At 47.3% G+C, this 12,085-nt stretch overlaps 1 protein-coding gene across 2 annotated transcripts in view; it reads right to left on the bottom strand.

The window, feature by feature from the left end:
- Nucleotides 1-10,599, bottom strand: part of LOC117218068 (uncharacterized) — a 68,028-nt gene extending 57,429 nt beyond the window's left edge. The window contains exon 1 of one of the 2 annotated variants that reach the window (XM_033466135.2): nucleotides 9,518-10,599. The gene's annotated coding sequence lies outside the window, so the exon portion shown is untranslated. The remainder of the gene's footprint in view (nucleotides 1-9,517) is intronic. The other variant, XM_033466136.2, reaches the window with a different exon arrangement.
- Between the last annotated feature and the right edge of the window lie 1,486 nt (nucleotides 10,600-12,085).

Here is a 12,085-nt window from a genome sequence, read left to right as displayed (position 1 = left end):
TGCTCGACGCTTTACGACTCGTCCAACGGCCGGAGTTCGGCTCGCCGCGGTTCCGAGCTGCGTGTTTCCGGTTTCCTCGTTCCTTCGACGGTTTCCGTCGAGTCGACAACGGCGTATCGACCCTCGCGCGATCAGGTGTCAAAGCAGGCTAACGAGCTCGGAGCATCCGTACGCTCGTTTATCGCGCTTCTTGCACGCGGTCGGCTCGGTTCCGTTCCGGCGAACTTTTCTGCCGCGCCGATGGCCACGTTCTCCCTTCCCGCGACCCGTGTCCGCTCTTTACCGCGGTCGCGGAGTTATTAAACGGGAAATGGACTGTAAATTACGGGCAGATTTTTAACGGCGCGCGATCGATACACCGGCGACCGCGAACCCTGCGCGAGAACACTACGGAAACCGAACGCGAGCCAAGGTATAACGCTCCAACCACCAGACCGCCCGTGCCTCGGAACCGTAAAACCCCCCCGACCGCCTACGATCTGATCCCAGTATTATTCTTTCACCGTGACGAGAAACTAGGTTTATCGACGCTGTTCCATTCTAGGATGCTGGATCCATGCTGCTGCGCGGATCTTCTCGAAATCAATGATTAACGATGCCGGCCCCCGGTCGAAACGATTCGGTTTCGTACGGTGGCTCGCGAAAGTGAGCGTTTCACCTTCTGAAATGTAATAAGTTTTTTTTTAAATTCGATGAAATTACCTGAGTTTTTTTTTAGATGATGGAGGGACGACTAGTCTACTAGACGATGGCTAATATGCCTTCCTTTAATTTTGTTATTACTTGGAACGACAAAAAGAATGATATTGTTGCGAATCACTCCGTTTCTCTCGCGTCGCGGCATTTTATTTACAATAGAGACTGTAAACTATAATACACCTCAATACAATTACAGGGTGTCCCAAAAATGTCTCGCAATCCAAAAGTGGCGGGTTCCTCGGGTCATTTGAAGCAATTTCTTCCTTTACAAAAATTTTCTCCGAGGCACCGTTAACGAGTTATTAACGAAAAACGCTGACCAATGAGAGGCCAGTTCGCTTGGCGCTAGACGGCCGAGCCAATAAGCGGAACTGGGCTCCGCGCGCTCGTTGGCTTGGCCGCCGCGCGGCTGCCGAGCTCGCCTCTCATTGGCCAGTGTTTTTCGTTGATAACTCGTTAACGGTGCCTCGGAGAACATTTTTGTAAAGGAGAAAGTTGCTTCGAATCACCTCAAGAATCCCTCACTTCTCGGAAATACCACAATTCCGGGACACTCTGTATATTGTATATATATCAAGCTCGTAAATCACACGATTTGTACAGCCACGTTGCGCAAGGGTCGCATCATATTTCAAGCACCTAATGGTCGTCGAATTTTTGCTTCACCAGCATCGTGCGTCGGGTTCTCAACAAAAGAAATTCCTCTTGCAGCTTTAATGTCGCATGAATCTCCGCGCGGCGCACAACAAATGAATAAACGTCGTCGACAAATTCATCCACCAGCATTAACGGAACACGAGCTCTCGCGGACACGTCGTCCGATGGCAACCTTTTCGTCCGTTTTTTGCTTCTTTTTCTTTTCGCGTTTTAGTTGCATTTTCGCTTCTTTAGCGTGGGACGCCGCTAAAGAAATTCCTTTTACAGGCACAATATACCGGCCGCCCACCGGCTCTGCATGCGATAAATACGCAAATCCAATGAACTTTATTCCTGGCCCGCCGAAAATAGAACCTAGCAATATTTTGCAAGTTGTCAGTTTCGCTTTTTTTTTTTTGTTTTCGAGCGACAGTATTTTCACTTCTTCGGAATTTAGCGCCGCGGTCCACGAGGTTGCGGTAAACATTTTTATTTTTTTTTCAGCAGGCGCAATACCCGAACACCCACGCTTTGCATACGATAAATACGCAAATCCAATGAACTTTATTTCGTGGCCCCCCAAAAACGGAAAACGGGTCTTCCCGTTCGCAATATTTTCCGAGCTTTCGCCGGTTTTACGCTTTTTCGAGCAGAATACCGGTTTTTCGCTTCTTTTTGGGATTTATCGTCGGTGTCCATTCATATTATTGCTTTCTCTTGAAATGTTAATTAATTAATAAAAAGTGTTAATTCATATTATTACTTTCTCTTACTTTATATATATTATTATTATTTATATTATTATTTTATTATTATTTGAAGACATCCGATTTGAAGATTACCCGAAGACACTGTTTTAATCGAGTTTCTTTTCAAGATTGCCACGAGATAAACCGTTTAATATCTTCCAAAGTCTTTTACTCGATTAAAAAGAGCAAATCTGCTTTTCCTTAATAACGAAACGTAAACGAAGCCGCGGATTGCACTTTCGCTGAGGAAAAAAGTTACTTCAAACGACCCCAGGAACTCCTCGTTTCTCGGTTGTACAATAATTTCGCGACACCCTGTATAAATACATAGTAACACTAGAACAAAAACGATGTCCTAACTTTTTTATTTCTAATTTTTCGCGACGATTCGAAAGCGATTCGGAGCGGCCAAACGTTGTTTTTCGTCGAACCTTGTCATAGACGTAGCGATAAATCGCATAGTCGTAGGACCAGGGAAATTCACGGCAACTCGAAATTTGGCATTTCCGGGAGAAATCGCTGCACTTAGCAAGATTTCGACGCGATTCTGTTTTTCGGCACAGTCGAATTTTCGGGTGTTGCCAGAGGCCGCCGCGCCGAGCGTCGAAGAATTTCCCTCGTCATCGCCGACGCGGCGCCGGGCACTTAACGTTTTAAACGGAACGGCCGACGGGGATTTAATAAAATCACGGCTCCGGAAATTTATAGGAAAATCGAATAACGCGTCCGGCCGGCCGGCGGTGTTCCCGGGGCAGGAATAATTCCTCGCGGCGAGAGGATTTTTCTCCGCGAGCGAAACAAAGGGCGACGCCGATTTTGCCGGCTCGCAGACGGAAGAAACGAAGCGGGGAATCGTCGGGACGAACCGTGCGGATCGACGCGCGGTCGGAGATCGCCTGGAAGTCGGGGAACGTCGGTAATAAAAGTTGAACCATTTCCGAACCAAGCCGGGTGCATCATCCCCGATGCCGAGAACACCGACGCCGGGCGGATGCTGCGAACTTTTCCAGAGTGCACGCGTCGAATGTGGTCTCCCGTCCGACTTCTTTCGCGAGCTTTCGACGGCCTGCACTCTCGCTATTTAGAGAAAAAGAATACATCTGTCCGTCGTCCGTGTCAAATTGTACTTAGAGAGTCGCCGGGACACGGCTGAAATTCTTATCGAATAATTTAATAAAATAAGTGCTCGGTTTACGCGAGCATCGAAATATTTTCGTATACTTGAGAAAGAATTTGATGCTACAACGAATCTCCCTAATTTTTCAGGACTATGTGGACTAAAAAAATGGACCGTATGGGAAGAGGAGATACGGTTATTCGAGCCTCGTGGCTCGGTTTTAGTGTTGCATATAATTGTAAAAATAATTATAAGAACGTGGCGCAAGGCACGAATGATCGTATCTCCTTTTCCGAAATTGTTCGCTTTTGTTTATAGGCTGAAGGAAAATTATATTATATTTATTACTATTATTATTATATTATATTATATTATATATTATAATATATATTATATTATATTATTATTAATTAACATTTTATTCGCATGACGGATAAGAGATAAGGCTGAACGAATAAAATTGTGTTCGTCACCGTCGAACAAATATTCGATCGAATAAAAGTTTATCGAGATCAAGATATGCCCGAATAAAATTTTATCCGAAGGAGAATTCACTCGAATACGATTTCCTTCGAATAAGAATTTATTCGTACAGAAATTCACACGGAAAATGATCGATTTGAACAAAGATGATAAAATATAAAGTGTTTTGAATAAAATTTCAAGTGATTTCGATTTTTAAAGTGATTTGAATAAAATTTAAAGTGATTTCGATTTTTAAAGTGATTCAATAAAATTTAAGATAATTTAGATTTTTAAAGTGATTTGAATAAAATTTAAAGTGATTTCGATCTTTAAAGTGATTCAATAAAATTTAACATAATTTAAATTTTTTAAGTGGTTTGAATAAAATTTGAAGTGATTTCGATTTATTTCTTGCACATTACTTTTCCAAATTACATTCGAGTAAAGAACCATCCGAACAAAAAGCTCGCCTAAAACGTTTATTCGAAAAAATCCGAGTAATAATAACCTGGTCCCAGACGACGCCTGAAGCATTGTTCCGTAATACGCTCACCATACCGCGCGACCTCGCGCCACAACCTAGAATGCGTGAATTCAGTTTCATTGGAATCTGTACGAGTGAACGAACGTTTCGCTGGAATCTCCCGAAGAGATCGCGCAAGTGTACTCCAATGAACGAGCGAACGAACACGCTTTCCGGCTTATTCGAGGCACTGGAGAAACGAGTAGACTCGAAAACGCGTTCGCGGCAAGGGTGAACGGGCGAGGCGGTAAAGAAGACTTTACATTCTTCCCTGGCTTAATTAGAACTGTGCTGGCAGAGAGGGAACACGTGCTCGTTTAACGTCGGTTTCTTGCTGTTAACGTTGCCCGAGGATCGGCAGCCGCGAGGAACGAGTCCGACGACGAGTGCTCGCTCGGGTTTCGTCGAGAAGATATCTCGCAAATATCTCGCAATCTGGAAATGGGAGGTTCCTGAGGTCATCCGAAGCAACTTTTTCCTTTGCGAAAATTTTCTCCGAGGCTTCGTTTACGAGTTATCAACGAAAAACGCTGACCAATAAGAGGCGAGCTCGGCTGGCGCGCGGCGGCCCAGCCAACGAGTGCACGGAGCGCAGTTCCGCTCATTGGCTCGGCCGTCTCGCGCCGAATGATCTCGCCTCTGATTGGTCACTGTTTTTCGTTGATAACTCGTAAACGAAGCCGCGGATCGCATTTTCGCTAAGGAAAAAGTTGCTTCAAATCACCTCAGGAATCCCCTACTTTCGGATTGCGAGACATTTTTGGGACACCCTTGTAGATACGATCGTTCGACGATGTATCAATGATCGCAGGAAAGATCGCCTCGGCAGATGTCTTCCGTGCGCAATTTCCGACAGCGACACGTCGCAACAGGAACAAAGCGAACGGGTGTTGCGGGCCGTGCGGCAAGTTCTGCGTTTTATGGTCGCACCGAGGAAATCCTTCGACGACGGAGCCCACCCTCTCGGAAGGAATTTACGCAAAGCCGGTTCGCGCGGGCTCGAAAGACTGCTGGAAAACCGGCTGGAGAATTTCCTCGATTCGTTCGAGGAAACCGGGAGGTTGAAAGGTAGCCAGGGAAGATCGGGATTCGGCCACAATCGAGAGCACTTCGGCTCGTTGCGTTCATCTCCAGCGCGTTGTTGGGATGGAAACGACGCTCGAGCATGTGCGTGTATACGCGCGTACGTGGGTCAGGAGTATCTCGCGAACTGGGGATTCGAGTTCCGCGTCTCGTTAACCGCGGGATGATCCCGTTACCATCCCCGGTCGAGATGAAATTTTGTTTGAATAGAGCCCGCGCCGCGAGATCTCGCTACCGAACTCGGAACAAACGCGAAACTCCGCGCACCACGTATCCCCCGTATCCCCGAAAAAATCCATTGTTCCATAATTAATGAGTGGGGATTATTTTCTTCTACGTAGAATGCTGCAGCAGAGCTGCGTGCACGCGCGGCAAATTAAATATTCTTCGCGCCGGGGAGATTCTTGTTGAACAAGAGGCGACGTACGATCCTGTATTAACCTTTTAGGTACGGCTGAATTCTGCGCGAGGCTATTTCTCTGGACAGCAGAGTCTGATGTGTACTGCACAGAGTCTGATACTGTATATACAAGGTGTCCCAAAAATGTCTCGCAATCCGAAAGTGGCGGGTTCCTCAGGCCATTTGAAGCAACTTTTTCCCTTACAAAAATTTTCTCCGAGGCACCGTTAACGAGTTATTAACGAAAAACAATGACCAATGTGAGGCGAGCTCGGCTGGCGCGAGGCGATCGAGCCAATGAGCGGAACTGGGCTTCGCGCGCTGGTTGGCTAGGCCGCCTCGCGTCAGCTATACTCGATTCTTATTGGTCACTGTTTTTCGTTGATAACTCGTTAACGGTGCCTCGGAGAACATTTTTGTAAAGGAAGAAGTTGCTTCAAACGATCCGAGGAACCCGCCATTTCCGGATTGCGAGACATTTTTGGGACATCCTGTAGACTGTTGTAAATCGATGCGAAGACAAAAGAAGTGTGAAACAATGCATATGAAGACGATTATTTGATTCAAACGATGAGCGAGTGAGCTAGTAGAGCAAGCCACTATAGTGGCGCGTCGTCCAGAGAGATGACATCCGCGAAAGCCACTATAGTGGCGCGTCGTGCCTAAAAGGTTAACGGCGAGCAGCAACGCGTCCCGACAACACGCGCCGCTGAAACATTGAAATACGAAAATGAACGTCGCAACGAAGCGTCGCTCGAACAGCTTGATAATATGTATTTCGAAATTTCCTGCACAACGACGCGGGCGAAATTAATTTCATTAAAAAAAGAAAAAAAGAAAACGAGATTAATGTACATTGCGGAACGTAAAACTGTCCGTCGTCACAGGTCTCGCGCAACGACGTGATCGTAATTAATTTCATAATTTATCGGAATCAAATTAATTCGCGTTTCGCTTTACGCGACGCGCAAAATTGTTTCAATTTTGATCCGATCGCGTCGTTAACAGTTTCCTTGTTTTCTACGCCTCTCTGTTCGTGTCGTATCGATTTCGAAGCTTGCGTGGACTCGATGCCAAGAGAAACAAACGTCCTCCGTCCCTTGGGAAAAACAAAGGACGGACCCTAGACTCGCGTCTGAACACGCTGCACAAGGACTATTTTACTCGACCTTCGCCGGCACGATTTTTCTTTTGTTTAAAGGGTTATGGCCACTGTTGGGCGAGGTATAAAGGAGAGCGCGCAAAGCGCGCCGAAACAAAGGGCTCGCGGTTTTGCGGTACGAATAGCGACGGGTACAACGGCGCGGACTAGGATGGCCCTTAAGGATCGCTGGAAGAGGAAATTGCCGGGCTAGACGCGAGCTGCGGCTCGCGTGGCTCGATTATCGAGCGCTATCGACAGGCTATCGCGCTATCGGCGAGTGGCAGCGGCGTACAATGGGCACGTTGGCCGGCCCAACCGCTCGTCCCCGTGAATCAACGATGAAATCGGCGATCGGGAGAGACAATGAGGCCGATAATAAAAGATCCTCGTGCGGGGATCTGGCCCGGGCTTCCGGCAGCACGGTTTTCACGCTGCGCGGGGGGGATGAATATGAAAAACGAGGAGACCTAAACGCGCGTGCGAACGACGCGCGAGAGTTCGACACGGTTTGGAAATCGCCTAACACCGCGATCGATCGATCACGAGCGATCGCAGCGATCGCTCTTTCGGCGCACACGGGACCCGATTTTGTTTCTCGGAGAACAATCGAAGCTGCCTTCTTTGAAGGTCGTTGCTTCGTTCAGAGATTCTAAATATTCTTTCGACAGTAGATTTTTTCGGAATCCGTCGAAATGCCGGGTCACTAATTTGTTTCATTTACGATTATGTATTTATTTATTCATTTTTATTTTGTTACATTTACGAGTTATTTATTCGATTTATGTGTTGTTATTTTACGGCAAATGTTACGATAACGCTTGCTAAAAATTAGGGTAAATGTGTTATTGTTACTTTTATAAACTTATTAGTTTAGTTAGATTGAAACTTATTAGCTTATAAAAGTAACAATGTGACATTTATTAGTTATGCACCTTTATCACTCGATTTACGGAGCACAAAAAGCAGCTGTTTTATATTCCAGCTGTTTTTTTGTGCTCCGTAAATCAAGCGATAAAGGCGCATAACTAATGAATGTCTCATTGTTGCTTTATAAGCTAATAAGTTTCACTTGATTTACGGAGCACAAAGACACATAACTAATAAATGTCTTATTGTTACTTTTATAAACTAATAAGTTTCAATCCAACTAAACTAATAGTTAAATAAATAAAGGCGCATTTCAAAATATTCAAAATATTCTTTTAAAATTCCACTAGACTTGGAATTAGACTCGTTGATGGACCGCGAATTTGATGCAGTTACGAGAAAAATGCGTGGGGAAGCTCGATTACCCGGATTCGACAGAAATGAATGTTCGGATAACAGAACGTTCGCTTGGTTACAGCACTAGATTTCATTCTGATCGATGCGCATAGTAAGTCATCTTGCATGTGGGTTGCCGTCGATCGCGTGTGAAACACGTTTCATATTGAAACGATTTACGAAACAGTTTAAAACGCTACGAACATTAAAAAAGAAAAGCCGAGGAGTATCGACGTAATTACATCCTCAACTTACGAAAAGTATTACGAATAAAGAAGAATCCCCAAGTCGTTCGTATTCTTCGCAACAGACGCAGGAAACGTTTCTTTCCCGTAATGATCCGCGGTCTACTCATTAGACACGTATCCCTTTTTTATTGGGCCCTCTCGAGCACCAGTTCCGAAGGGAGGCACCCAGCTCGGTGCAAGCCTCGTTAAGCGAACCAGCCCTGATTCTATGGTTCGAGATATTCGCAGTGACAGCGAATATTCCTCGCGCGTTCGGCGGTCGTTTGTCACAAAAGGCGCCGTATCATCAATCGTTGTTAGTCGTCTATCATTTCTTGCCGACCCTAGACAATTTCGTTTCTCCGACACGCGGGATGCCACTGACCTGGCCGTCACCCTGGAGATTCGAGCGCATCGCGAGCAGTGATAAATATCATTTTACAAGCGCGCGCGCGCGAATCTTTCGACGACACTGCGCGCGAGGCGAAGTCGATGAAACGGCACCTGTTTCACCGAGGAGAGACGAAACGCTCTGTGAAACGCTCCGCGTCGGCTTCGAGGGCTCGTTTATCCCGAGAGTCGCACGTCATCCGCACTAGACACGTTTTGTCCACTTTCGGAGTTAATATCGAACGTCAAATGCGAGAAGAGAGCAATTTAGCGAGCCAATATCCGATGTCCCGCAGTTTATACGCGCGCCCGTGTAAATATAAAAACGAATATGAAAAACGCAGCCAGCTCACGGGACGTCAGTCGCAGACCAACGGCGCGAGCACGTCGAACTTTTTAATTCTCGATCGAATAATCATCGTTCGAAGCAGCGCTCGCGTATCTGTCTTTTCCGCTTTGCAGCCGCGTCGATTAAAGCGAGATCGATTCGCCGGTTCACGATGAAAGCTCGCGAGAAAGAGAAAGATGCCCCTTCGTACTCGATGTAACCGTCGATTCGACGAAGTAGAAGCCGATTATCGTTGCGTCGATTTTAGGGCGATCGTATCCCGTTGCTCGGGGCGAAGCTAATCGAGATCGCAGCGAACCCTGACGCGTTTAGCTTCGATCGGACGACGAAAGACGCGGAAATACGCCGAAATCTAGACACCTCGAAAGCTCGCTCGAGCGACTCTGGCGCGAAAGAACTACTCGCGAGAACTTCGCGAGAACTTCGCGAGAACTCGACTCGACCGGAGCCGAAGGTCGATCCCGCGATTTACCTGTCTGGCACCCTAAGCGCTGGAAAATCGTGGCGGTCCGCTCGGCGGGTGGTCTTTTTGGTGGGTAGCGGGGCTAGCAGTTCTCTGGCAGTTCATCGTTTCCTCGATCGAATGGCTCGATCAGTGTTGTCCCCGCGGCTGTGAGGATCGGCGGTGTCGGCGCGTGCCGCGGGAAATCTCGATTATCTGGACCGAGGGCAGCCCGGCCCGGTCGGCGGCACGGTGAACAGAACGTGTTTCACAGGGCGGTTACGCGCGCTCGGGTTAGGACAACGAGCCGGTCGATCCCGTTTCCTCGGCGCCGAGCCTAGAACCCGTCCCGAATTTGTTTTCCTCGCCGAGTCCAGCTTCGTTCTCGCACGGCGCGAGAGATCGATTCTAGGTCGGCCGGGGATCGATAGGGTTGATTTCTTGCGGCGAGCCCTGTCGCGTCAACGTGCCCTGTCCCGGTGTCCTCGCGTGTGTGCCAGGAAATCCGTCGATGTCGGCGGGTTCGTCGATCTTGTCCGTTCGAGTCGAGTCACGTCCCTCGGATGCCTGCACAACCACCGAGCCGCTCTCTTTCTCTCTCTCTCTCACTCTCTCTCTATTCCTCTCTTCCTCTCCCTCGCCCCTATCTTCTGTTCCGCCAGCCGCGATTAATCCAGCCGTCTCATAGCGACAAACCTCGTCCGCCCCGCTCCGCTTCCGGCCGATTCTTCTTCTGAAATATTCCCGTCCGCTCGCGTTTCGCCGCGGCGAAACTACTCTGGGACACGAAGCCGGCTCGCTCGGCTCTCTTTCCTACCGATCGATCGCAACGCCGTTGTTTGACTCGGTTTGAAGGCGTTTCACAGCTTTGCGTACGTAGGCGATTAACTTCGCCGCGAGGCCGTCCGACTCGGCGCGAACGCGTCCGAATCGGTGGTTCCGAGAAGAGCCGGCCGATTTCGCTCGAACAGCTTCCAGAAAGGACTTTCCCAGGCGAAACACACTGTTTCCCTCGTACCGAACCGAACCGACCCGACCCGACCCGATCAGAACCTCGTGCAACTACCCGGTGCCACGTCAACGGGTATCTCGCGTGCTCGATCTGCGGCGGCTTTCGGCCGACTGCTCGCGGAAACGCGACGCTTGCCGCGCGCCACACGCGGATCCGCGCGCGCCTGCGTCGCTACCAATCGCCGTGATAAGCTTCCGATGCGTTTCCGATATATCCCGCACGAGGCCCTGATTAATTCAACACCGCCAGGACGCATTAGTCAGCCGCCGGTCTCAGGGCCAAGTCGTTTAATGAACCCAAAGAAAACTATCCCGGAACTTCGCGCACTTCGTCCGCGGCCCCCGATGAAGTTCCCGGAATTTCCGGCGGATACGGTCTTCGAGGGACGATGACACGCTGCTTTACAGGTAACTGAAAAATTCATCCTGGCTGCTTAAAGGATAGAAGGTGTCTCAGGGATTGGTGTCTGAGAGGAGTCGTCACGATCGGACGAGCGGTTTGAGAAGCGACGTTAAATGATTAATTTCCGGAGTTCAAAAAATTTGACACGGTCGGCTAAACCCTCTAGATTAATGCAAAAATAAATTCAACTCGATCAGACAAATAGTTTTGGAAATAAAAATTTAATATTACCGGTTTTCCCGAGGGTTGATTGAGACGTCGAACTTGGACCATAAGTTCCTCTGGTTCACATGCGTTTCTGGGGTCCAAAAAATTAGTCCCGCTCGGCTAAACCATCAAGATTAATGCAAAAATAAATTCAACACGATCGGACAAATAGTTTTCGAAATAAAAATTTAATATTACCGGTTTTCCCGAGGGTTGATTGAGACGTCGACTTTGGACCATAAGTTCTTCTGGTTCACATGCGTTTCTGGGGTTCAAAAAATTAGTCCTGGTTGACTAAACCCTCTAGATTAATGCAAAAGAAAATTCAACTCGATCGGTCAAATATTTTTGTAAATAAAAATTTAACAGTATCGGTTTTCCCGAGGGTTGATTAAGACGTCGACTTTGGACCATAAGTACCTCCAGTTCACATGCGTTTCTGGGGTCCAGAAAATTAGTCCTGGTCGGCTAAACCCTCTAGATTAATGCAAAAATAAATTCAACTCGATCGGACAAATAATTTTGGAAATAAAAATTTGACAGTACTAGTTTTCCCGAGGGTTGATTGAGACGTCGAACTTGGACCATAAGTTCCTCCAGTTCACATGCATTTCTGGGGTCCAAAAAATTAGTCCTGGTCTACTAAACCCTCTAGATTAGTGCAAAAATAAGTTCAACTCGATCGGTCATATAGTTTTGGAAATAAAAATTTAACAGTACCGGTATTCCCGAGAGTTGATTGAGACGTCGAATTTGGACCATAAGTTCCTCCAGTTCACATACGTTATTTGGCCTTAAAAATCTAATTTCTCAAGATTGAAACAATTTTCTTTTCTTTTATCTATCTCCTGGTATCTCGCCTGAGATTCCTATCGACCTACAAGAAAATACAATCGACAAAAAGTTGTTAACAATACAATACATGCAATCGCAGTGTGTAAACCAGATGATAGCATTACCTTAAGTATACTATATTG

Source organism: Megalopta genalis, chromosome 1 (assembly GCF_051020955.1).
Source record: "Megalopta genalis isolate 19385.01 chromosome 1, iyMegGena1_principal, whole genome shotgun sequence".
In the NCBI taxonomy this organism is placed as follows: domain Eukaryota; kingdom Metazoa; phylum Arthropoda; class Insecta; order Hymenoptera; family Halictidae; genus Megalopta; species Megalopta genalis.
Note: the sequence above shows the minus strand (reverse complement) of the source record. Positions and strands in the feature narration are given on the sequence as shown.